The 24,791-nt window shown below is 44.7% G+C and overlaps 1 long non-coding RNA gene across 1 annotated transcript; it reads left to right on the forward strand.

The window, feature by feature from the left end:
• Positions 1–13,004: 13,004 nt before the first annotated feature.
• On the forward strand, positions 13,005–24,275 carry LOC309335640. The gene is made up of 2 exons (XR_014153619.1): positions 13,005–13,165; positions 23,885–24,275. It is a non-coding gene; the product is annotated as an uncharacterized lncRNA (long non-coding RNA).
• The last annotated feature ends 516 nt before the right edge of the window (positions 24,276–24,791 follow it).

Here is a 24,791-nt window from a genome sequence, read left to right on the forward strand (position 1 = left end):
TTAGGGATTTTTTCAGAAAAATGTTGTTCCGCAGGTGAAGTAGTCGAGGCCGGATTTCTCAGCATCAGTAAACATTAACATTGCTTTACAACTCTTTCTTGCTTCTAACTTTTCCAAAATATCCACAACATTTCTAATATTATCTTTCATATGTCTTCCAGGCAGAAATCCTGCCTGGTCTTTATGAATATACTCAGATAAAATCTTTTTTAGCCTATTAGCCAGTATATTTGCAAAAATTTTATAATCCACATTAAGTAGGGAGATTGGTCTGTAGTTTTTAATGTTGGATCTATCCTGACCCTGTTTAGGAATCAGAGTAATGTAAGCTTGTTTCCAGGTTTCAGGTGCTTTCCCACCCTGTAAAATTGAATTAGATATTTCTACCAGAGGTTGTATAAGCCAATCTTTCAATGATCTTCTTTTTCTTTTTTATACAGTTGCTTACAATATTTATAAAAACATTTTCTAATGTCTGCAGGTTTCTCTACCGATTTTCCTTCTGTAACAATGTTTGTAATAGTACTTTGTTTTTGTCTCTTTTTTAATTGCCAGTCTAATAGTTTCCCACATTTATTTGCAGATTGAAAATTTCTTTGTCTCATCCTTCTTTTCTTCCATTCAATTTCTTGGTTTACTAACTGTGAATATTGAACCTGTAAGGCTTTAATTTCTTTTTGGATCTGCAAATTCTTTGGGTTTCTTCTAAGCTTCTCCTCTTTGTCTTTCGGTTGTTCCATAATTTTGTCTTTTGCCTCATTCTGTGACTTTCTCCTAATTGCGTTTTGTTGTATCAGAAACCCTCTCATTACCGCTTTGCTGGCCTCCCAAATCACCCTTATTTCCATTCCTTGAGTCATATTAAGTTCAAAATAATCCTTTAGGGTTTTTTGGCCTTATTTACAATTGATGAATTTCTCAACAAATCGTCATTCATTCGCCACCTGAAGGAACCCTGAACAAACATTTTCAAGTCCATAGAAACTGCATTATGATCCGAGCAGGTTTTAGGGCAAATTTCCGTTTTTGCCACTTTAGGAACCAAGTCTGTGGATATCCATATATAGTCTGTTCATGAAAATACTTGGTTTGCATCTGGAAAAAAAGTGAAGTCTCTTTCCATTGGATTTCTAATTCTCCATATATCTGACAGATCAAATTTTTCAGTTAGATCAAAGAAAGTCTTTGGTAGTCTGCCAGAGTTCGTAACCTTTGATCTCTGAGTTCTGTCCATCAAGGTAGATGCAAGTCCATTCAAATCCCCCATCAAAATAATGTTATAATCCAAGTATTCCGGCAGACTTGCTTCCAGGTTCTTAAAAAATTCCGCTTTGCCATCATTAGGTGCATAGATTCCTAATACCAAAAATTTCTCGCCTTGTGCTGAAATTTCAACTGCAATATATCTTCCTTCCTCATTGAAAGCAAATTTTGGATTCCATTTATCTTTGATGTAGAAAACCACTCCTCTTTTTTTGACTTTGTCAGAAGAAATAAATTCTTGACCCAATCTTTTATTTATTAAAAATTTTTTGTGTAATCTTGTAATGTGGGTTTCCTGTAGACAAATTATGTCCAAATGTTGTTTCTCCAAAATATGATAATTTTTTTCCCTTTTTTGTGGCAAGTTCATGCCATGAACATTCCATGAATAAATTCTCAACACCATATTGTCTATTTACGAGGAGGCTGCCTCCGCCCCCCGCAGCTGGGGAGTTTGCAATCCAAGTTCTACCGAGTGCTTCTGGATAAATCTATCCTTCTCCTGAAGATTCTTAATCTTTTGCTTTCTTCCTTCAAATTTGAAGGATAGGCCCTCTGGAAATTCCCACCTGAAAAAAATGTTCTTTCTCCTCAGAATGTCTGTCAAATCCTTGTACTGGGATTTCAAATTCAAAAAAACCCTAGGAATTTCCTTGAAAAGAACCACCACTTTATCAAACACTTTGAGTCCTTTTTGAAGTGATGTCCCAAAATGATATCTCTTTGTTCCTTGGTCTTAAAGACCACAATACAGTCATAAGTTATTTTAGTCTCTTTTTTAGGTCCAAATCTATAGGCTTTCTCCACCCAGTCTTCCCTCTCCTCTTTTTTCAGATCCCAGAATTCAACAAAATGTTTTATCACACATTCTCTGAGTTTATCTTGATCCTGTTCCAGATTAGGAAATCCTCTCAATCTCAGATGAGATTGTTTCTGGGCCAGCTGTAAATAAGCTATAGCTGTTGCATTTTCCTGTTGCAAGCATTCCAGGTCCTGGACCCGAACATTCTCCAATTGTGTCAATCTTTCATCATGTGTATTAATTTGCTCTTTGACAACTTGCAGGTCGGTGCTCAACTGGTCAAACCTTTCTTCCAATTTATTTACCGTGCCTGTATTGCGGTCCAGTCCTTCTTTAATATCATTTAACGCTGACAATACCGACTCCTCGAATTGCGTCGGTTCTTTAGAGCCACATATAGGCTTTTCTTTTTCTGAAGTCATAACTGAGGAACGTCAAGGTCAATCACACAGTCTGCCAGAACAATGGAGGAAAAAGAGTTTCTCCTTTCCACCAGCCAAATCGAAAGCAGCTTCCTTAGTCTTTAAAACTGCTTCAGTCACAACAAAAAATATGGCAGAGAGAAGTTTATCCAAAGCTCTCTTTCTTGAGAGGAAGTAAGACAGTTTTTATCACTCTAGAACGTTACTAGTCAGTGCAGGACAATTTATAGGCTATTCAGTCGAGGTGGAGATTAAGTTTATTCACTTTCCTTATAAAATCACCATGGAGACTAGCCTTTCCTCTCGGCTGGTCCGCTGCCAAGAGAGGATATCTCAGTCTAATTAGGCAAGTTTCCAATTGTAATAAATCATTCACATACCCAAAGAAAGGAAAGGGGGGGAAATCGCTGCCAGTTTTAAAAGTTTTCTTTACTTTTAGGCTTTAGTCTTTGCACGCCGATTCATATTTTTGTTCAACAGAAGGGGAGCCATTTCTCAGAGCTTTGCAGCTTTGAAGAGAGCAGTCGTTTCCGCTGAGCTGCGTCTCACCCCACTCACTCTCGGTGCCCTTACAAGCTTACCGGGGACTGGAGGAGTCGCAGAATGCCCGATCTGAGATTTTAATGGGGAACTGTGTCACTCTTACAGTCTCTCCCTTCTTCAAAGTGCTGGAATTCTTTCAGCCGAAAGACTCCACGACTGCCATACCACATGACCAACCAGGAAGTCCTGGTTCCGACCAGTTTGGACCAGTTCCAACTGGTCTAGACCAGCTGAAACCGGCTTCAACCAGCTTGGACCGGTTCAAACTGTCTTGGAAAGGTTCCAACCAGCTTGGACCGGTTCAGACCATCTGGACCTGTTCCCTCTGACTTGGACAAGTTCAAACCAGCCTGAACCAGTTCAAACCAGTTGAGACTGGTTCAAACCAGCTGTGACAGGTTCCAACCAACTTGACTGGTTCCCACCGGACTAGACTGGTTCCAAGCAGCTTGGACCGGTTCAAACCGGCTTTAACTGGTTCCAACCAGTCTAAACCGGTTCCAACTGGTCTAAACCCGTTCCAACCAGCTTGGACTGGTTCCAACCGATCTGAACCAGTTCCAACTGGTCCAGACCAACTGAAACTGGCTTCAACCAGTTGAAACCAGCCTGGATCATCCGGTCTAGAGCGGTTCCAACCAGCTTGGACCAGTTCAAAGTGGCTTCAACCAGTTCCAACCGGTCTGAACCGGTTTCAACCGGTCTAGAGTGGTTCGAACTAGTTTGGACCGGTTCCAACCAGTCTAGACCGGTTCCAACCACCTTGGACCAGTTCAAACCGGCTTCAAATGGACCAGACCTGTTTGGACCAGATTCAACCGGTCTAGACCGGTTCCAACCAGCTTGGACCGGTTCAAACCGGCTTCAACTGGTTCAAACCAGTGTAAACCGGTTCCAACTGGTCTAAACCCATTCCAACCAGCTTGGACTGGTTCCACCGGTGTAGAGCAGTTCCAACCAGCTTGGACCGGTTCCAGCCGGTCTGAACCGGTTCCAACTAGTCCTGAACGACTGAAACTGGCTTCAACCGGTTGAAACCGGCCTGCACCGGTTCCATCCAGTCTCGTGCCATTCCAACCAGCTTGGACCGGTTTAAACTGGCTTCAACCGGTCTGAACCGGTTGCAACTGGTCCAGACCAGTTCCAACCAACTTGGACCAGATCAAACCGGTCTGAACTGGATCCAACCAGTCTAGAGGGGTTCCAACTGGTCTGAACCGGTTCCAACTGGTCTAGACCGGTTCCAACCAGCTTGGACCAGTTCAAACCGTTGTGAACCAGTTCCAACCGGTCTAGAGCAGTTTTAACCAGCTTGGACCAGTTCCAACCATTCTAGGTCAGTTCCAACCGGCTTGGACAGGTTCCAACCGGTCTAGACCAGCTTCAACCGGTCAGGACCGGTTCCCACCGGTCTAGACTCATTCCAACCAGCTTGGAATGGTTCTCACCAGTCTAGACCGTTTCCAACCAGCTTGGAATGGTTCAGACTGGCTTTGACCTGTTCCAACCGGTCTAGAGCGGTTCCAACCAGCTTGGACCGGTTCTAACCGGTCTAGACCGGTTCAAACCAGCTTGCACCGGTTCCAACTGGTCTAGACCGGGTCAAACCAGCTGGGACCGGTTCCAACCGGTCTAGACTTGTTCCAAGCAGCTTGGGCTGGTTCCAACCGGCTTCAACCGGATCCAACAGGTTTGAACCAGCTTGGAGCAGTTCCAAGCGGTCTAGACTGGTTCCAACCAGGTTGGACCAGTTCAAACTGGCTTCAACCGGCTCCAACTGGTCTAGACCGGTTCCAACCTGCTTGGACAGATTCAAACTGGCTTCAACCGGTTCCGACCAGTTTGGACCAGTTCCAACTGGTCTAAACCAGCTGAAACCGGCTTCAACCGGTTCAAACAGGTCTGGACCGGTTCCAACCAGCTTGGACCAGTTCCAACCAGTGTAGTCCGGCTAAAACCGGCTTCAACTGGCTTTGACCCGTACAAACCGGCTGGGATTGGTTCAAACCAGCTGTGACAGGTTCCAACCAACTTGACTGGTTCCAACCAGTCTAGACCGGTTCCAACCTGCTTGGACTGGTTCAAACTGGCTTCAGCCGGTTCCAACCGGTTTGGACCAGTTCCAACCGGTTTGGACCAGTTCCAACCGGTCTAGACCAGCTGAAACCGGCTTCAACCAGCTTGGACCGGTTCAAACCGGCTTGGACAGGTTCCAACCAGCTTCGACCGGTTCAGACCATCTGGACCTGTTCCCTCCGACTCGGACAAGTTCAAACCAGTCTGAAGCAGTTCAAACTGGCTGTGACAGGTTCCATCCAGCTTGACTGGTTCCAACTGGTCTAGACGAGTTCCAACCAGCTTGGACTGTTTCTAACCGGTCTAAATGGGTTCCAACCAGCTTGAACCGTTTTAAACCAGCTTCAACCGGTTCAAACTGGTCTGAACCGGTTCCAACTGGTCTAGACTGATTTCAACCAGCTTGGACCAGTTCCAACCGGCCTCAACCGGTTCCAACCGGTCTGAACTGGTTTCAAACAGTCTAGACCGGTTTCAAACGGTCTAGACCGGTTCCAACCAGCTTGGACCAGTTCCAACCGGCCTCAACCGGTTCCAACCGGTCTGAACTGGTTTCAAACAGTCTAGACCGGTTTCAAACGGTCTAGACCGGTTCCAACCAGCTTGGACCGGTTTAAAACGGCTTCAACCGGTTCCAACTGGTCTAGACCGGTTCCAACCTGTTTGGACAGGTTTAAACCAGCTTCAATCGGTCCAGACCGCTTTGGACCACTTTCAACCGGTCTAGACCGATTCCAACCAGCTTGGACCGGTTCAAACTGGCTTCAACTGGTTGAAACCGGTCTGAACCGGTTCCAACCTGCTTGTACAGGTTCAAACTGGCTTCAGCCGGTTCCGACCGGTTTGGAACAGTTCCAACCTGCTTGGACCAGTTCCAACTGGTTTGGACCAGTTCCAACCGGTCTAGGCCAGCTGAAACTGACTTCAACCAGTTCCAACCGGCTTGGACCAGTTCCAACCGGCTGAGACTGGTTCAAACCAACTGTGACAGTTCCCAACCAGCTTGGATGGTTCCAACCAATCTAGACCGGTTCTAACCGGTCTAGACGGGTTCCAACCTTCTTGGACAGGTTGAAACCGGCTTTAACCGGACCAGACCTGTTTGGACCAGATTCAACCTGTCTAGACCAGTTCCAACCAGCTTATACCAGTTCAAATTGGCTTCAACCAGTTCCAACTGGTTTGGACCAGTTCCAACCGGTCTAGACCAGCTGAAACCAGCTTCAACCGGTTCAAACCGCTCTAAACCTGTTCCAACTGGTCTAGACCTATTCCAACCAGCTTGGACTGGTTCAAACCGGTCTGGACCGGTTCCAACCAGCTTGGACAGTTTTAAACTGGCTTCAACCGGTTCCAACCGGTATGAACCGGTTCCAACTGGTCTAGACCGATTTCAACCAGCTTGGACCAGTTCCAACCGGCTTCAACCAGTTCCAACTGGTCTGAACCGGTTGCAACTGGTCTAGACTGGTTCCAACCAGCTTGGACCGGTTCAAACCGGTCCAGACCAGTTTAAAATGGCTTCAACCGGTTCCAACCAGTCTCAACCGGTTCGACCTGGTGTAGACCAGTTCCAAACAGCTTGGACCGGTTCAAACCGGTCTGGACCAAATTCAACCGGTCTAGACTCGTTCCAAGCAGTTTGGACTGGTTCCAACTGGTCTAGACCGGTTCCAATCAGCTTTGACCGGTTTAAACCAGCTTCAACCGGTTCCAACTGGTCTGAACCGGTTCCAACCTCCAGGCTTGACTACTGTAATTCGCTCTATGCGGGGCTGCCCTTGAAGCTGTCCCAGAAACTCCAGCTGGTGCAGAATGCTGCAGCGAGGCTCCTCACGGGGTCTCTGCCATGGGAGCAAATTCACCCAGCGCTTTTCAAGCTGCACTGGCTCCCGGTGGAGTACAGGGTCAGATTTAAGGTGCTGCTTTTGACCTTTAAAGCCCTTCACTGCCTAGGACCCTCGTACCTACGGGACCACCTCTCCCGGTATGACCCACAGAGAGCCTCAAGGTCCATAAATAGCAACACCCTAGTGGTCCTGGGCCCTAAGGAAGTTAGATTAGCTTCAACCAGAGCCAGGACCTTCTCAACTCTGGCTCCGGCCTGGTGGAAGGCTCTGTCTCATGAGACTAGGGCCCTGCGGGATCTGATTTCTTTCCGCAGGGCCTGTAAGACAGAGTTGTTCCACCTGACTTTTGGCTTAGAATCAGTTTGATTCCCTCATCCTCTTTCTGTTTCCTTTTCCCTCCTGTGAAGAGGCTGCATCCTAATGTTTTAATGTTGTATCTTAATCTTTTAAATTGTTTTTTAATCAACTTGTTTTTATTATTGGTTGTTAGCCACCCTGAGCCCAGTCTTGGCTGGGGAGGGCGGGGTATAAATAAAATTATTATTATTATTATTATTATTATTATTATTATTATTATTATTTAGAGCATTTGTACCCCTCTCTTAAGCCAAAAAGGCTCCAAGAGAGCCTTCCATGAAATCAAATGCAAGAAACTCCCTAATGGCAGACTTCTATTGTAAGAAACAATCTGACCAACAGAAATACAACACACAAGGAAAGGGGGCAAGGAGGGCAGAGGAAAAGACAACTCACAAGCTCAGGCTTCAGTGTCTAGAATGCTGTTGTCATCTCTCCCACTGAGGCAGCCTGCTGAAATGGCTGCCGCCAGATGACAGTTGGAGGAGAGGAGACCTGAAGGAGCTGGCCTGTCTCAGCAGAGCCCATGGCACGGTTTCTTATCCGTCCTTCCTCCAGGAGCAGAGCTCCGCCAGGGCTCCTGTCTCTCCCTCGCCTGCACCTAGGAGCAGCCCTTTTCTTGTGATGGACTCTGTGGACAGGTGGGCAGCAGGGCTCCCTGCCTCAGCTCTGCAGAAAAACCAGCTCCATCTGGCACCCCCTTCCCCTCCACTGGGCCAGCCGCTCACACTTTCTTTTCTTCTTCTGTTTTCCCCTTTCCCTTCCAAACTATAGTACAAAGATAACATCCAGCATGTACAGTGGTGCCTCCCAAGATGAAAAGAATCCGTTCCACGGGTCTCTTCATCTTGCGGTTTCTTCGGCTTGCGAAGCAAGCCCATTAGCAGCTTAGCGGATTAGCGTTATTAGCGGCTTAGCGGATCAGCTGATAAGCGGCTTAGTGATCAGCAGATCAGCTGATAAGCGGCTTAGCGGATCAGCGGATCAGCTGATAAGCGGCTTAGCGGCTTAGAAAAGGGGGGGGGGAGGAAAAAACCCCGCAGGAACTCGCAAGACATTTTCGTCTTGCGAAGCAAGCCCATAGGAAATTCGTTTTGCGAAGCACCTCCAAAGCGGAAAACCCTTTCGTCTAGCGGGTTTTCCATCTTGCGAGGCATTCGTCTTGCGGGGCACCACTGTATAGAAACGAAGTCTGTTCTAGATTCACATGTACATAAATCAGAAGGAATCCTCTGTTCAAAATAATATTCAATCGACTTCAATATCGCACACTGAATTTTCCTTTTTGGCATTCCTTCTCCCCTTCCAAAAACTTGGGCAAAGCTCAACCCTTTCTTTGACTTTGGATAGCTCTTTGCCAAACTTGGTGATGCTATTAATCTAGGTTCCAGAGTTAAGTCCCCTGGCCATGGCAACCTCCACTTACCTCCAGGAGTCTTTGGGACGCCATCTTCTTTTTCTTTTTCTTCTTCTTTTTAAATTTATTATTATTATTATTTATTAAAAAGATTTTTTAATACACATATATTACAAATATACAAACATACATTTCATACAATCCTTAAAAGTGTTCAAACATACCTACACTCAATCCCACGAATAATTCCTTTTCCCATCACCATCCACCACCCCTCACCCCACCTTTGTGTTTGACTTCCAATCTACTCAGTTGCAATTTCTTTCCACTTCTATTACTTTCTTTCACACACCTTTAACCTCATTTCATACCTCTTTTTCTGTTACACATTGTTATCCATCTTATTTAGTATTTCAGTATTTGAAACGGAACTTGTTCATTCTAATAGTTCTGATTTTTCAATATGGTTTTGCAAGTATCTTTTAAACACCTTCCAGTCCCTGTCTATCTTCTCTTTTGAGATCCTTCCTATTTCTCCCATTCTTTTGGATATATTGTAGTACTCCAATAATTTGGCAAGCCACTCTATTTTTGTCGGTACAATACCGCTTTTCCAATTTTTCGCAATCAATAGCCTTGCGGCTACTGTTGCATATAAATATAAGGTCTTGTCTTCTTCCTTTAGGCTTCCTGGTACTATTCCCAATAGAAAACCTTCTGGTGTTTTCCTAAATGAATATCTGAACATTTTTTTCATTTCGTTATAAATTATTTCCCAAAATTGTTTGATGTTTAAACAATTCCACCATATATGTATCATAGTCCCTTTTCCAGTGCTGCATCGCCAGCAGATGTCGCTACAATTTTTATTTATTTTTGCTATTCTTTCAGGTGTTAAATACCATGTATGTTGCATTTTGAGGTAATTTTCTTTCAATATATAACACATAGTGAATTTCATATCTTCTTTCCAGAATTTTTCCCATTGTTCAAACATAATATTTTCCCCAATATCTTGTGCCCATTTAATCATTGATGCTTTAACCAATTCATCCTTTGTTTCCCACTCTAAGATCAGATTGTACAATTTAGATTTTTTTTTCTTGTATTAAGTATTTATCAAATTTTGATATTTCTTTTTCAAATCCTAACTTTTTGTCTTTCACTAATCTATACTTAATTTGAATATATTGGAACCAATCACTAATATGAGCTTTAATTTCTGTATAATCCTTTAATTCCAATTCCAGTGTGGTGTAGTGGTTAAGAGCGGTAGTCTCGTAATCTGGGGAACCGGGTTCGCATCTCCATTCCTCCACATGCAGCTGCTGGGTGACCTTGGGCCAGTCACACTTCTCTGAAGTCTCTCAGCCCCACTCACCTCGCAGAGTGTTTGTTGTGGGGGAAGAAGGGAAAGGAGAATGTTAGCCGCTTTGAGACTCCTGAAGGGGAGTGAAAGGCGGGATATCAAATCCAAACTCTTCTTCTTCTTCTTCCGTTTTCTTCCTTTAATAGAATTTTATAGGTATCCCAATTTTCTTTCATATTTAATTTTTTCACTGCAACAATTTCTGCCGGCGATGCCCACCAGGGAGTTTTCGGTTCTAGGAGCCTTTTATATTTCTCCCATATTTTATATATAGACTTTCTAACTATATGCCATAGGAAGCCTTTATGTACTTTGACTTTTTCATCTATTAGATAGGCATGCCATCCGAATCTCGTCTCTACTCCCTCCAATACATCCGAGTCATCTAATTTGATCCATTCTTTTAGCCAGGTCAGACCCACCGCATCATGATATAACTCCATGTCAGGGAGACCAAATCCTCCTCTCTCCTTCTTATCTATCATTATTTTGTGTTTTATTCTTGGCTTTTCCCCTGACCATACAAATTTAGCTAAATCTCTTTTCCAATTATTAAAACATTTATCTCCTCCTAGTATTGGGATACTTTGACGCCATCTTCTAACGTAGTGACTGAGCGAAGGTCACTACAGGCCACGAGATGCTGAGGATGCAGGAAGCTCAGTTCAAACGGTCACTAGCTCCATTGCTAGGCAACGGCAGTTGAGAACATGGAATTCCTGGCCTCAGTGCCAAGGTTCTTGGAGAGTCCATGTGCCTAGTGGTTACAACAATGTTAATGCCATGCAACGCTAGGGTGATTTTTATATATTCTTTGAAATGTACAGTTTAATACTTTTTCTATTATTTGTATCCTGCTTTGCAGACTCTTGTTGTCTCCTAAAGAAGCTGGCAGGATTGCTCCCCTGTACTTACTTATGTGTTTGCCGTGTACATTTATGAACGTTTATTTTATATTTGGCTTCTTAACTCTGAACTCTGGATTAATAACATTTTAGGAATCTTCCAGTACGGCTATTGCTGGGAAGGACTCAGTGACCCCAGTCTATTTTAGGAGAGAGGGTGGTATGGGGTTGGGGGCAGGTGAGATGGAGCTGCTTGGCAGTGGGTGTCGTATGCAGAAAGCACACGCTTCAATTCCCATGACCCACCTCCTTTCAGTTACTAGTTTCTTGGGGTTGGGGCTAAATCCATGATGGGTCAGAGAAAAATGAGCAGCAGCAGGAACCAGTCAAAGCAAGGCAGATCTTAATTTTACTGTTGCGACAGGGTTTCTCACCTTACATGTTGCATGGAGGTGAGGAGCCAAGACAAGTGTGTGTAACAACTTTTAAAGACTTGAGAAATTGCCCATAACAATATTTTTTTATATCCCCCCTCCCAATCTGGCTGGGTTTCCCTTAGCCCAGAGGTTTTTGACCTTTTTTGAGTCCACGGCTCCCTTGACCAACTACATTCTTTCTGCAGCAGCCCTGTGAGGCTCAGGAGCCCAGCTATGTCACCCATTGCCAGCAGAGCTGGCAGCCTCTCGTTCTTTTTCTGACTCCTTCCCTTGTGGAGAGTTCCCTCTCCTCCTCTCCCCTCTCCTTAGGAGTCCTCTGGACAGCCGCAGCTGCTGCCCCTTCCCTAAAGAGAGGTGCCTCCTCATGTTGCCCCACAGGGGCCTGGGAAGTACCCCCTGGCCAGTTCCAGAGGCACCATTCGCCTGGGGAGCTTGTAGCCAGGGGTGCTGCAACAAATAGCTGTGAGGCATCTGATCAAGGCCTGTATTTTAAAATGAGCTTAAAGATATATTTGCAAATGTTTGTATGTTTCATGCCAGGCAGAAACCAGCTGGCTAAGGACTTTGGCAGTTGTTTATCTTCCTGCTCTCCTGAACAAGGCCCCCCCTTTTTATAGCAGTAGCAGGAAACAAGTTTCTCAGAGTTGTAAAAGGGAATTACAGGCTAGGAGCAAAGGTTACACTGACCCTACATATTCACAATCAAGCTGCAAAAACACTAATTAAGAGTTGGTAAATAGTAAGATTTGTTGTTTAACAGAAAATAATACCATGTGCCTCCCATCAGACCCTAGCCATATTTTCCTAAGGTTTAAGGTATACTGAGAGAGTTAAAGGGCAATAAATTTTGGGAAGAGCTAATGGGAAAAGCAGCTGGCTGGGAAAGGGGGGGGGTGTAAACTGAAGAGGCTTCTTTTGAAGCTGTTTTTTACTGAGTTCCTTTTTACTTTGCAAAGGCCTTTTCTTCTAAAAAGCTATCTATGTTATGTATGAGATTTGTTGGCTTAATGTAATTAGGCAAAGGATTTAGAAAGTAAGAAATGTTAGATTCTTATTTCATTGATGGTGTGTGAGAATGTGAACCCAAGGTCTCTGTTTAGATAGAATTTAATACCACGAGCCATTTGTTTTAGCCATTTGTTTTGGAATGCAGGGGCAACAGGGGCAACAGGGGCAAAAGGTGATCTGGTAATTAAGGTGCCTTGTCGAGGCAAATGTAAGATATATGGCTACTTGTCTGCCATTTATGGATAGAAGGAAATATAGCTCTTTGTCTCCCATAAAAGGTAATAGGAAATGGGTGTATCTTTTATGATTGGTTCTAGCAAACAGCCAATAGGAATTTCAACCAGGCTGATTGGACAGAGGCAGCCAAAGGAGGAGCAAGGGGGCTGGGCTGAGGAAATATAAGTGCTGGCCATCAGGGCTGGAAGGGGCAGAGCTTTGGTAACCATATACCACTGTGCCTATCATTTATTTGTCTGACAAATAAATTATTTTAATTTCTCTATTGCTGCGTTGAATATTTCATTCCAGCTAAGCGTTAACCACAAGCAGGGTGCTACAGCTGCACAAGCCTTTGGGAGGCAGAAGTGCAAGAAGGCATGGGGGGGGGAGAGAAAGAGGGACAGAGGCCCGTGTTGCTCACGGGCACCCTTGACCATCATTCAAGGCACCAAAGGGTGCCACAGCACCTTGGCTGAAAACCACTGCCCACCCAACAAGCATCATACATACATCACAGAAAGAGGCAGTCTTGTCTCCTGGCTTGTCTCTTGTCATGATACCTGACAATGCTTGCTGGTTACCCTTTCCTGGCCAGTCTGAGCCGTTCCCTTGAAATGGTAAATACAAATCTACCCCTATTTATATGAGAGGCTTATAGCTTTTGAAGAATTTGTAAGTGAAAAGAACTATTGGGAAAGGTTTTTCCTTCAACTGCAGAGTAAATATCTGGGGCCATTTAGAGGGTCAAGATGGCTTCAGGATTGCTCTGTGAACTCAAAAAAAGTGTCTTTCTTTTTAGGGAATATTTTATAATTTTTGAATGGTGAAGGATTGTTTTTTCTCTAGGATGCATGTCTGCTATGTGTGCACCTTAAGATTTGTGTAACACTCATGCCAACTTTGGTTGCCCAGTGCCTGCAAGCCCCCTACTGTGACATCATAGAATGCTTGCAGTTGTTGTTTTTTTAAACCATGCCAGCAACTGCTCACCAGGAGCAGAACTGAGCAGCTTCTGTGAGTGAAGTGAAGAGCTGTTTCTCAGAAGGGGAAACCCTGGGAGAGACTTGGGTTCAAATACCTCCTTACTCAGCTATGCAGCTCACTGGGTGACCTAGGGCCAGGTTGTGGGGATTAAATGAGGTGAGAACTATGTACCGTATTTTTTGCTCTATAGGACACACTTCCCCCCCCCTTCAAAAATGAAGGGGAAATGTGTGTGCGTCCTATGGAGCGAATGCAGGCTCCTTGGCTTCAGCGATAGCAACGCGAAGCCTCCAAAGCGCAGACGGAGAGCCCCCCCCCCCGCACTCTGGAGGCTTCACGTTGCTTTCGCTGAAGCCGCCTGAAGCCCCCGGAGCGCAGTGGCAGTTTGCGCTGTGCTCTGGGGGTTTCAGGCAGCTATTCCGCAAGCCTTTGGAACGCAGCACTGCACTCTGAAGGCTTGCGGATAGCCGCCTGAAGCCTGAAGCCCCCGGAGCACAGCGCAAACTGCTGCTGCGCTCTGGGGGTTTCAGGCAGCTAGGCTCCCCTTCCCCAGATTAGGTCACACACACCTTCTAGTCATATGCAGAGGAAATTTGCCCCAGATCAGGAGGAAACAGAAAGTTTTCTTCTGGCTGGTACAAAGCATCTCTTAGCATGGCCATTCTAGGAATGCTGTACTTGACTGCTATGTGCTTCACATCCCACATAATCTTCGTTCCCAGAGGATCTGGGGAACCATGCTGCCGCTGCTGTGAGCGCTGGAAGGAAGACCACTCCCTGCCACAAGGCTCATTTCCACGTGGCCTAGGAGGTGGAGCCCAGACTCACCTTGAACAGCTAAAAGAGGCTCCTGGGAGGCCCCTGGGACATTGCTGGAACAACTTTTGGGTTGGGGCAACACTTCTAATTTTTTGGTTCCTCTGTTTTGTTTCTGTCAGATTGGGGTTGGATAAATGTTTAGTTGGGTTTAGTTTAATTTAGGTATAACTGTAAACTGTTTATTATTATTGCTATTATTGCTTTCTATTGATTTATTGGTTTGTTTGTTGCCTGCATAGGATATTCTGTTTTTTAATGTTTGATGCTTTGTTGTGTTTTTATATATGCTGTAAGATGCTCAGAGTGGCTGGGGAAACCCAGTCAGATGGGTGGGATATATATATATATATATATATATATATATATATATATATATATAATTATTAGCAGTAGTAGCCTGCTGTAGGAGCAGTTAGAGGCAGTTTCCAAAGTTAGGAAGCACCACAAAAAGTTATTTTGGGGGGAAGTGAAACCTACCGTAGCCACAATTCTAGACTGCAACTTCCTCACGTGTGTGTGTGTGTGTGTGTGTGTGTGTGTACCCCTATCCATTGCTCACTTTTATTTGATGGTACTCAAATAACAAAGTGCCATTCTGCTTGTTTCCGTTTGGGAACGAAAGTTAGTGAAGATAACATCAGAGACTATTTTGATACGTCTGTTCTGTTTCTCAGGCAAGCAAAAATAAAGGTCACACCAAAAAGTATTTTTAGTACTCCTGGTATGGAAAAGACATGGTAAGCTCAAAATAGAGCAGCAGAAAAGTGATGGTGTTTCTCTCCCATAAGCATCACTGAATCAAGAGACCAGGCTGTTGGGTGGGGAAAACTCACGAAACAGTGTTTCAGAAAACCCAGACATCATTCCTTTCCAAACACCCCCAAAAGTAGACTTCAGCGTAACCATGCCATGGCCAGTTTCTGTCATAATATTACAAAGAAAACACATTCAGAGGACCAAGAGTCACCCACTGGCAGGTTGAAACAGGCCAGTCAAGCCTTACAGATGTTTACCAAGCCCATAGGATCACAAAATTACCCAAGTCCCATTTCGATTTAACGCTGTGGTTAGTTTCTTAGGTTTTAAAACGTGTAGCAAGCAGGTACATTTTGATGTATATGTCATAAGAAGAATTAGCAGACCTGTTTGCCTGAAGCAACCTTCCAACAATATGTGCAGTACTAGGGACTCAAAATTCCTAAATTTGGGATGCAGTGGCATAGCGTGGGGGGCAAGGGGGTGGGGACCTGGGCACAAAATTCTGAGGGACTGCACCCCCATGCAGGCACCAGCTTCCACAGGGATCCCTGCCCCGTCCTGGCAAAGGCAGCAGAGCAACCCAGGCCCGCGGTGAGTGGGCATAGAGGGAGAGAGGTGGGCAAGGGGGAACCCCAGCCCTGCATTCCTCTCTGTTGGCATTAGGGTGATTAATCTGCCAAGAACTGTGTCGGCTGGCCAGGCTCCCTCCTGCACGGGAAGGCAGGTAGTGCATTGGAGCCCCACTTGGCTCCAGTGGAGGGGCATTCCAGAGGCGTCAGCAGTTTGCCTGCCCCGGGCACCAACAACCCACGCTATGCTACTGTTGGGATGCCCAGATTCCTATCATCTGGCTGGTTTTGCAATACTCTAAGGCCATGTTGAAAACAGGTCAGCTCTATATTGTTACATATTGCTGGCTGATTCTAAAGCATAGATCTATCTATGAAAGCTGAGTTAATGACTTGGGAATGGCAGATCAACTGCTATGAATCAAATGTCAGTAATCCAATAATGGGAAGATGTGTGTACTTGTGTGTACATGTGAAGACACCTTCTGATGTTAGGATGTTTAGATGCTAGAGGAGTGTGAACAAACTCTAGGAAAGGAAGGTTATGACCTGTGTAGTTAGATCTGTAGAGGAAACTTTATATTCCCTATTAAAACGGATTCTATGCTTGCTCAGGAGATTCAGTCCCTCTAATGATAAAAGTTTTGATATCCAGAAATGGATAGTAGAGTTCTTATACTGAAGGACATCATTACTGCAACTTGCTCTAGGGTGCCTCAAGGGATAGTGAAAGGTCAGAAAGCTGTTGTAATAATGTGATGTATCAGAGCTTCCCATTAATAGTATGGAGGGTTTAAAAGGCCCCTCATGCTGAAGACATTCTGTCCTAGGAAGGAGGAGAACATAGCTTCTTGCATTCTCTGGATGCTGATAATATATGAAGTGGCACATCCTTGAACTCTTCAGTGAGACTGGCTCCTCTGAAGTCATTATATTAAGCAAGTGTTAGTGTGCCATGTGCTTATATATTTGTGTGTGTGTGTGGTGTGTGTGTGATTAGAGCAAGGCCGGGACTGTAATCCTAGTACAAAGCTGCCTCGGAAGTGTGAAATGTGGGTTATACATTTGTTAAATAAGTATTGTGAAAATGTAGCGTACCACATTACAACTTACCCCCCCCATTAATGTTCTGTATTCAGATGAAAAAGGCTGCAATCCTGTGGGAATGTTCAGGGATGCAGGAGAGGATATATTGTTTGATGATATCCTTCCTAACTTGCTAGGATTCCTGGTAAGATCCCTTCTTGTCCCTCTTAAAAGGAATAGACACGACAGTCTTATTAAAGTCAATATAAAAGTAGTTTACTCACAATCATTCAGTTCACAGTTGGATCCCTGAAGGCAGACTTAGGTTGCAAAACTATATACGCATGTGTAATTATCCCATTAGGGAGTTAGTGCCTAAGTGACTGTGGACAGGCAGTCACTTCTGCTAACACATGGAACAGCAAAATGGAGAAGAGCCAGAGAAAGGAGCTGTGTTCCCTTGCCCAGGTTAGGCCACACACACACACACACACACACACACACACACACGCCTCTAGTCCCATGCAGAAGAAGTTTGTCACAGCTCAGGAGGAAATGGGAAGTTAGACTCCTGGCTGGTACAAAGCATCCACTAGCATGTCCGCTCTAGGAATGTTGTAATTGACAGCTATGTGTTTCACATCCCACAAATCCTATATGCATTTTCATTAAAGTCTTATTGAACTCAGTGGGTCCTGTTTCTGAGTTTATAGGGCAACTGTTTATAGGACTTGGGCATCAAGTACAGAAGGGAGGAGTTTACAAATTAACTAAATAATACCACACTTCTCATTCTGCATGCTAATTTCATTTATAGCTCTGCAAGAGATTGCAGTTTGGTTTTTATATATACATACAAAAAGACAGAAGACACAATCGTAAATCTGCCATATCATGAGTAATTTGTCCCGAGTGCCTGTGAAAACATGAATGTGACAAAAAGGAAATGCGGAGCCATTCTTCTAAAAGGTAGCAAAGCCTCAGTTTCTATTTGTGTGCATTCTCATTCAGGAAATATATTTAGCCTGTGCTCTTGAACCATCTTACTCATAAGTGTTTGAAATTGTCAAGTTGCTTCCATCTTTCTTTTTATGAAACTCTGGCTTATGTGACAGCCAGCTGTGTCCCTCATAACTCTGATAACTGCTGAACAGCTGAGAAGCAGCCCTGATGTAAAGGAATGAGAGGGAGGGCGGCCTGCTCACAAGGGTGACCCTGTCCAGCTTAATGAAACAGCAACCGATCCACGTGCAACTTGCAACTTTTTTTCCTTGGGATGAGTAGGAATCCACACCCCTTCTGCATTTGTAAGAACTTGATTATTTATTGTAGCAGCGCCTACATACCCTCCAACCAGGACGCCCATCTTTTGGAGGCACTGTGATCTAAAGCACTGAGCCTCTTGAGCTTGCTAATCAGAAGGTCGACGGTTCGAATCCCCGCAACGGGGCGAGCTCCCGTTGCTCTGTCCCAGTTCCTGCCAACCCAGCAGTTCGAAAGCATGCCAGCACAAGTAGATAAATAGATACAGCTGTGGCGGGAAAGTAAACAGTGTTTCCATGTGCTCTGGTTTCCGTCATGGTGTTCCATTGCACCAGAAGCGGTTTAGTCATGCTGGCCACATGACCTGGAAGAGCTGTCTGTGGACAAGTGCCGACTCCCTTGGCCTGAAAGCGAGATGAGCACCACAACCTCATAGTCACCTTTGACTGGACTTAACTGTCCAGTGGTCCTTTAACTTTTTTTACTATATATCTCCATATGCCTTTGAATAATAGTTCCATATCATCATCATCATCAAACCTTTTATTGGCAGCAAATCAATACAAAATTACCGCCTTCCCAGTGACACAAACCAATTGTCAAATGAAAGAGGCAAAGCAGTCTAACATTACATCTCTAGGTCTCCAGGGAGATCAGACGTCTGCAATGTGTTTCGCCGACAAAAAACCAGATAAAGATATTTGCCACTAACTTGGTGAGCTCCTGATTATTCCCCAATAATAGAAAATGTATGACCTCTAACTCTGCTTTCGTGCTCGAGAATCTGGACTTCATCTGCCCTGACCTACCTTGACTTCATCTTAACTGGAGACTTTAATGCCTGCCTAGGCCAAGGGTGGGAAGTGTCTACAAAAGCATGGGAGATCTTGGATACTGACTGCGTCTTCAGGAAAATGACTAGGAAAAAGAAGCGACCGGTCTCATCTCCACAAGTGAGCCCACAGCAGAAGTGCAATAGTTCCATATGTCTCCCCTCAACAAAGCCAGATCTTGAAAGTTGTCGCCTGCATGCAATCTTTCTGCAACACAGCCTTCACTTTGGGAAAGAAAACCCCAGGGCGTTAGGAATTAAGAGAACCATGTATTGGACTGCTGTCATTGTTTACTCTTCCTTCTATCTTGACTGAATGCTTGGAAAGGGTGACCAGTGCCAGACTTCAGCCTTGGGTTACATACACTTCAGGTTATATACACTTCAGGTTACAGACTCCGCTAACCCAGAAATAGTACCTCGGGTTAAGAACTTTGCTTCAGAAGGGGGGCCACTAGGGGCGTATCGGAAGATGGCTGACAATAACATCTCTCCGACCCACACGAGGTAATTAAGAGGCTGTGATGGGAGTAAACAGCCTCCCTGCCCCCCCCCCAAGTGTGTGTGGGGGACTGTCATTGCCTGCTGTGCCCTATACCACCCCCGAATTTGTGGGGGTGGGGGCACTAGGCAGAAAGCCCTTGTGCGGATCTCGGCACTCCTGGACGCTGTCTCTACTCACGCCTCTAGCTGCAGCAACTTCAAAAGAAACAATTAGGAGGAAGCTAATGCACATATTTCAAGGAAAAAGGGGGAGTAAAGACTGCTAACTGAAGAGATCTCTGATAAACAAGACAGGTCGGAGGAACAAGAATAAATCATGAGAAGACACACCAAGGCTCGGTATGTGCGGCAACGGGACTGGATGGGGGAGGGGGAAAAACTTTTCTTTCTTTTCTCTATGTGATTAACCAAGAATCCCCCCCCCCCACAAGTCACAAGTCAGAAATGCCGTTTAAATGACTTAAGCTGTGGATTTAAGACTGTGTGGAGATAATTTTCTAACCAAAGCATGTTTCAAGAAGATCGTGGAAAGCATAAGAGCTTTGGAATGACGCAGCAAAAAAACCGTCACCATTTTGGCAAGTTCTGTCGGAAGACTTATGTCTGGGAGGAGGAACAGATCTGTTTTTATATTGTGGGTGAGCCTCCTCAGAGGGACTAAAGAGCGACAGATTTGCGAGATTAATGATGGAAAGAGTGCTGTTATTTATGAAAGTGATGATATATGGAAACCATCTTGATATGATGATTGGACGAACAGAAAAATTCACACAGGATTATAATTGGTGTTTACCTGCTTAAGGAGATTATCAGAAGAGATCATAAAGAAAAAAAGGAAAATATACGAACAAGATGAGATGTGGAAACAGCAAGATAAGACTGGATAGAATTATGAACATTATTTGGACAGATTAGCAGATATTAGCGCAGCAGCAAGAAGATGATCGGAATCCCCCTTCGGAACTTGAAATATGGGTCCCCCCAACAAAAATTTAAAATTCAGCTTTGTAATTCGGAATTTATGTGATGTGATGTGATTTGATTTGATTTGATTGGTCGGTTAATAAAAAATATTTTTTTTAAAAAAGAACTTTGCTTCAGGATGAGAACAGAAATTGTGTGGAGGCACAGCAGCAGCAGGAGGCCCCATTAGCTAAAGTGGTGCTTCAGATTAAGAACAGTTTCAGGTTAAGAACAGATATCCAGAACGAATTAAATTCTTAACCCGAGGTACCACTGTCCTGTATTAAGCTGCAAAACAGGTGCATGTCTCTGCCACTGAGTAGTGACTAGGTGGGGATGTCGTTACCTGATCAGCTGCAGGGGTCTTCCAAATTTCAGCGGTGACCTGTACGAGGCCAAAATTTGGCACCTGCTTCTCATGCCTTCCGTTCTGCTCAATTCTTGCGTTTTATTGAAAAGCCATTCCCTCGCTTGAGTAACGGACAGGTGGTGTAGAAGTAAGCTTGGCACCCAGTGTGGCGAAGTTGGTCATGCTGCCCTAAATCTGCCTCGAATTGAGATGTTCTCAATTCGAATTGAAGCTGGTTTGTGGGGTGGGGAAAGCACATAAAAACAAAGTATTTCGCAATAATTTACAGGATCGATGTGCTGCTACTTTTTATGTAAACAGCTTCCCAAACCAGCACACTAGATGCAGAGTAAGTGCAAACAGGTACACAGCCCATGTCCAATAGCTCTGTCACACTGGCTCTCTGCTGTGTACAGTGGTGCCCCGCAAGACGAATGCCTTGCAAGACGGAAAACCCACTAGACGAAAGGGTTTTCCGTTTTGGAGGCGCTTTGCAAAATGAATTCCCCTATGGGCTTGCTTCGCAAGACGAAATGTCTTGCGAGTTCCTTCAGGTTTTTCCCCCTCCCCCCCTTTCCCTAAGCCGCTAAGCCGCTTATCAGCTGATCCGCTGATAAGCCGCTTAACAGCTGATCGCTAAAAGCCGCTAAACCGCTAATAGCGCTAATCCGCTAAGCTGTCAATGGGCTTGCTTCGCAAGACGAAAAAACCGCTATACGAAGAGCCTCACAGAACGGATTAATTTCGTCTTGCGAGGCACCACTGTATTCCACTTACAATGGAATAGTTTATACTGGTAAATCAAGCCAGCTTTGACAGGAAATGACCTATGATATATGTTAAGAACTACCTTTCCTGACCCACAGCAAAAAACAAAACACCCACTAGTATAGCCCATCGACATGGCCAGGATTTATGGAGCGGATGGACAGGACACTGGGAAACCTCCAGTCATTTCTAGACAGGCCCTGAAGGGGGAAGTTGCTGGAAACTATGAGAAGCCAGACGTTCAGGTTCCAAAGAACATTCGCAACCCAGAACACTCACTTCCGGGTTTGCAGCGTTCAGGAGCCAAAACATTCGACTCACAAGGCGCTTGACTTCTGAGGTACGACTGTATTTTTGCCTGTTTCTTGCAGTGAGTATGGCAGACCCCTGCTGAAGCTATTCTGAGCTATCGAGAGCCAGTGTGGTGTAGTGGTTAAGAGCGGTAGACTCGTAATCTGGCGAACCAGGTTCGCGTCTCCACTCCTCCACATGCAGCTGCTGGGTGACCTTGGGCCAGTCACACTTCTTTGAAGTCTCTCAGCCCCACTCACCTCACAGAGTGTTTGTTGTGGGGGAGGAAGGGAAAGGAGAATGTTAGCCGCTTTGAGACTCCTTCGGGTAGTGATAAAGCGGGATATCAAATCCAAACTCTTTTTCTTCTTCTTCTTCCTGGCAAAAACAGCCAGCATACACACAGACACACTTCTCTATTTATAAGGACACATCAGTATGGTAGAAATAGTCAATTTCTAAGCTATTTATCATGCACATCAGCTGTAGGATCCACATGGAATCTGAGAAATAAGATCAGTGGCATGTATGAATCAGTATTTGATTATCCATACTGCAGAACTCTATCTCAGACTATATCAATTCTCGTACAGAACAGATGGCAGCATCTTATTTGAATGTACTTGAATAATCGTATTTAGTCCATTGAAAACACACACACACACACACAAACTAGAAACAGCTTAAAAGGATCTAATCCTAAAAGCTTATCTTCTGGGCAATAGCCATTTTTCATGTGGAGATAGATCTCACTATAGTTGGTCGTCCCTGCCCTGGCAAACATTTGTAATACAAATAGACCCATCTCTTGCAGTTGTTTTCATTAGCGAAAAATATTACAGATCCCCTTTTCATTTTTGGTTTTTTTAAGTTAATTATTGCCATGATCTAGCCTGTTCTTATCCCCATGTTGGAGCCTGTGTGCTTGATGCCTAGACACAACCTGGCCTGACATGACCCCTCTCTGAACTTGATGTTATAAAATGTAATGTGCTCTCCAGCATTTGTCAGATGAAGCTGAGTACCAGATACATTTATGTGTGTGAGAAATTCCTCAAAGTGAACTCAAAAGCAAGTAGCACAAAGGGCTCGGTGCCTTTTCTATCCATAAAATGAATCTAGAAACCTTTGAAATGTGTACTTCTTACTGGTTAAAAGCGTATTGTTTGCACCGATATTTTTTCACATACCCAATCTTTATATTTTAAGGATTTCATAGAAATATAGCTTCCAAATACATTTTTTTTCTCTCTTCAAAATTTGGAATAGGGTAGTGTAATGGGGGTTGGGGTTGCTTGTGCGTAAGCCGCAAACTGCTCCAGGCTGGGTTGTTTGGCTAAAAACTTTCCCCTGGCTGGACAGCCTTTACTCCGTGGTTGTCTCAATCACTGGCAGAATCCGTCAGTGGGCGTTTCCTGAACTTCTTCCAACATAAAAGTTCTTTGACACCAAGTCTCCGCCTAGCCTCCCTGCGCGGAAGCTTTCTGCGCAGAGTGGGCGTCCCAAGCGGAGGTCCTGTGCTCTCCCCGCTGGTCCCGCTCGAAGAGTCTTGGAGCCCTCCCTCCGAAGCTCCCTCAGCCTCCCCTTCCTTCCTGGCGTCATGCTTATTTCCTTCCCCAGCGGAAGCTCTCCCTCTCTCCTTGCTGGTTCCCTCTCCAGCGTCATTGGGGAGCCTTACCTCCCCCCTAGGCTCCGATGGCAGTTCCCTGACAGGTAGTAAAGTTTGATAACAAATCAACAATTATTTGCTAGCAAATAAACATTTTGGTTAATGCCGGGTGAATTTGTTTGATGTTACAGACAGAAAGAGAATAAGACTTTTTTCTTTTTTAAAAAAGAGTATGTTATTAACCTTATAGTAAAATAACATTGATCAATTCCAACAAAACCCATAGGGGTTGTTGTTCTGGCACATGAATTTAACCAGCCTTTTTTTGTTTCAGACCAGAACGTAGTCTGAAACTAGTGTTTTTAATATACCAATTGTTTAGAAAATTCTACTTTCTGTAACTAAGCAACATTTTGACAGCCAGTGCTCTAGCTCTACTATATGCTAGTGAAGTGGGATAGCTTGGAAATAGCTTTTAAAGTGGGATATTTGGGGGCTCACTGGAAGGGCACATTTTAAAGGTTTTACAGACTATATTTCCACCCTTTACTTTGCTGCATGTTTTGTGATGGTAAATCTTCACTGGGTGTCATGGGCCAGAAGTCGAAGAAGCAGAAGGCAGAATGACTCCACCTGCTACTGATCAGCCTTCTTGCTCCTGAGGAGAACCAACTATCTTGAGCTGGGTTTTCAACCTCAGTCAGTTGTTGGAAACAACACCTGTCATTCCTAGCCAGACCTTGCTGCTTCATGCTTCTTGTGACCTTGGACTCTTGTCTTTCTTGACCCCTGGATTGTCTGACTACATGAACTGAGATACGCCTAATCTTAGGACTGGACTGGACTGGACCTTGTATACCAACTCTGCCTCCAGGCAAGTACCCCCTGAGCTTCAGCTGGCTTCTCCCTCCACTGAGCTCTGCCATGGCTGGCAGCACAGAACTATGACACTAGGGTTCTCTCACCAAAGAAAGCTTGCCTGAAACTTCAATCTTGGCTTCCAGAATTCCAACATGATCTTTATAAGGGGAGGGTCTAGAGCAGGGGTGTGGGAATATGGTCATTTGTCCATAAGAGCATGGGCAAAAGATTATTATTGCAAGGATGATTTCATAGCAGAAAGCATTGCTTGGAAGCATGAGCAGCGCGTGGACAGCTCATGCCATCCAATGATTGGTCCACGTAGTATAACATGATCAAATACGTGGTCTGGTGTGAGAACATGAGACTAATGTATTGTATTGTCTTTTATCTGCTGACTGAGGCAAAGCTCTCTCCTTGAATTTGTATCTTTTCGTGGACACACAATAAAGGTTGGGGCAGCAGCAGCTTCTAGGAGAGCTGCAGCCAGACTTCTTCAACCCATCTTGGCGTGAGACTGATTATTTACGGATGGCGAGCTGGTTCTCGTCACAGGGGTCAGCAATTTTTTTCAGCAGGGGGCCGGTCCACTGTCTCTCAGACCTTGTGGGGGGCCGGGCTATATTTTTGGGGGGGAAATGAGGCA

The sequence above is a fragment of the Podarcis erhardii genome (assembly GCF_964252035.2).
Source record: "Podarcis erhardii genome assembly, chromosome: 1".
Lineage (NCBI taxonomy): Eukaryota > Metazoa > Chordata > Lepidosauria > Squamata > Lacertidae > Podarcis > Podarcis erhardii.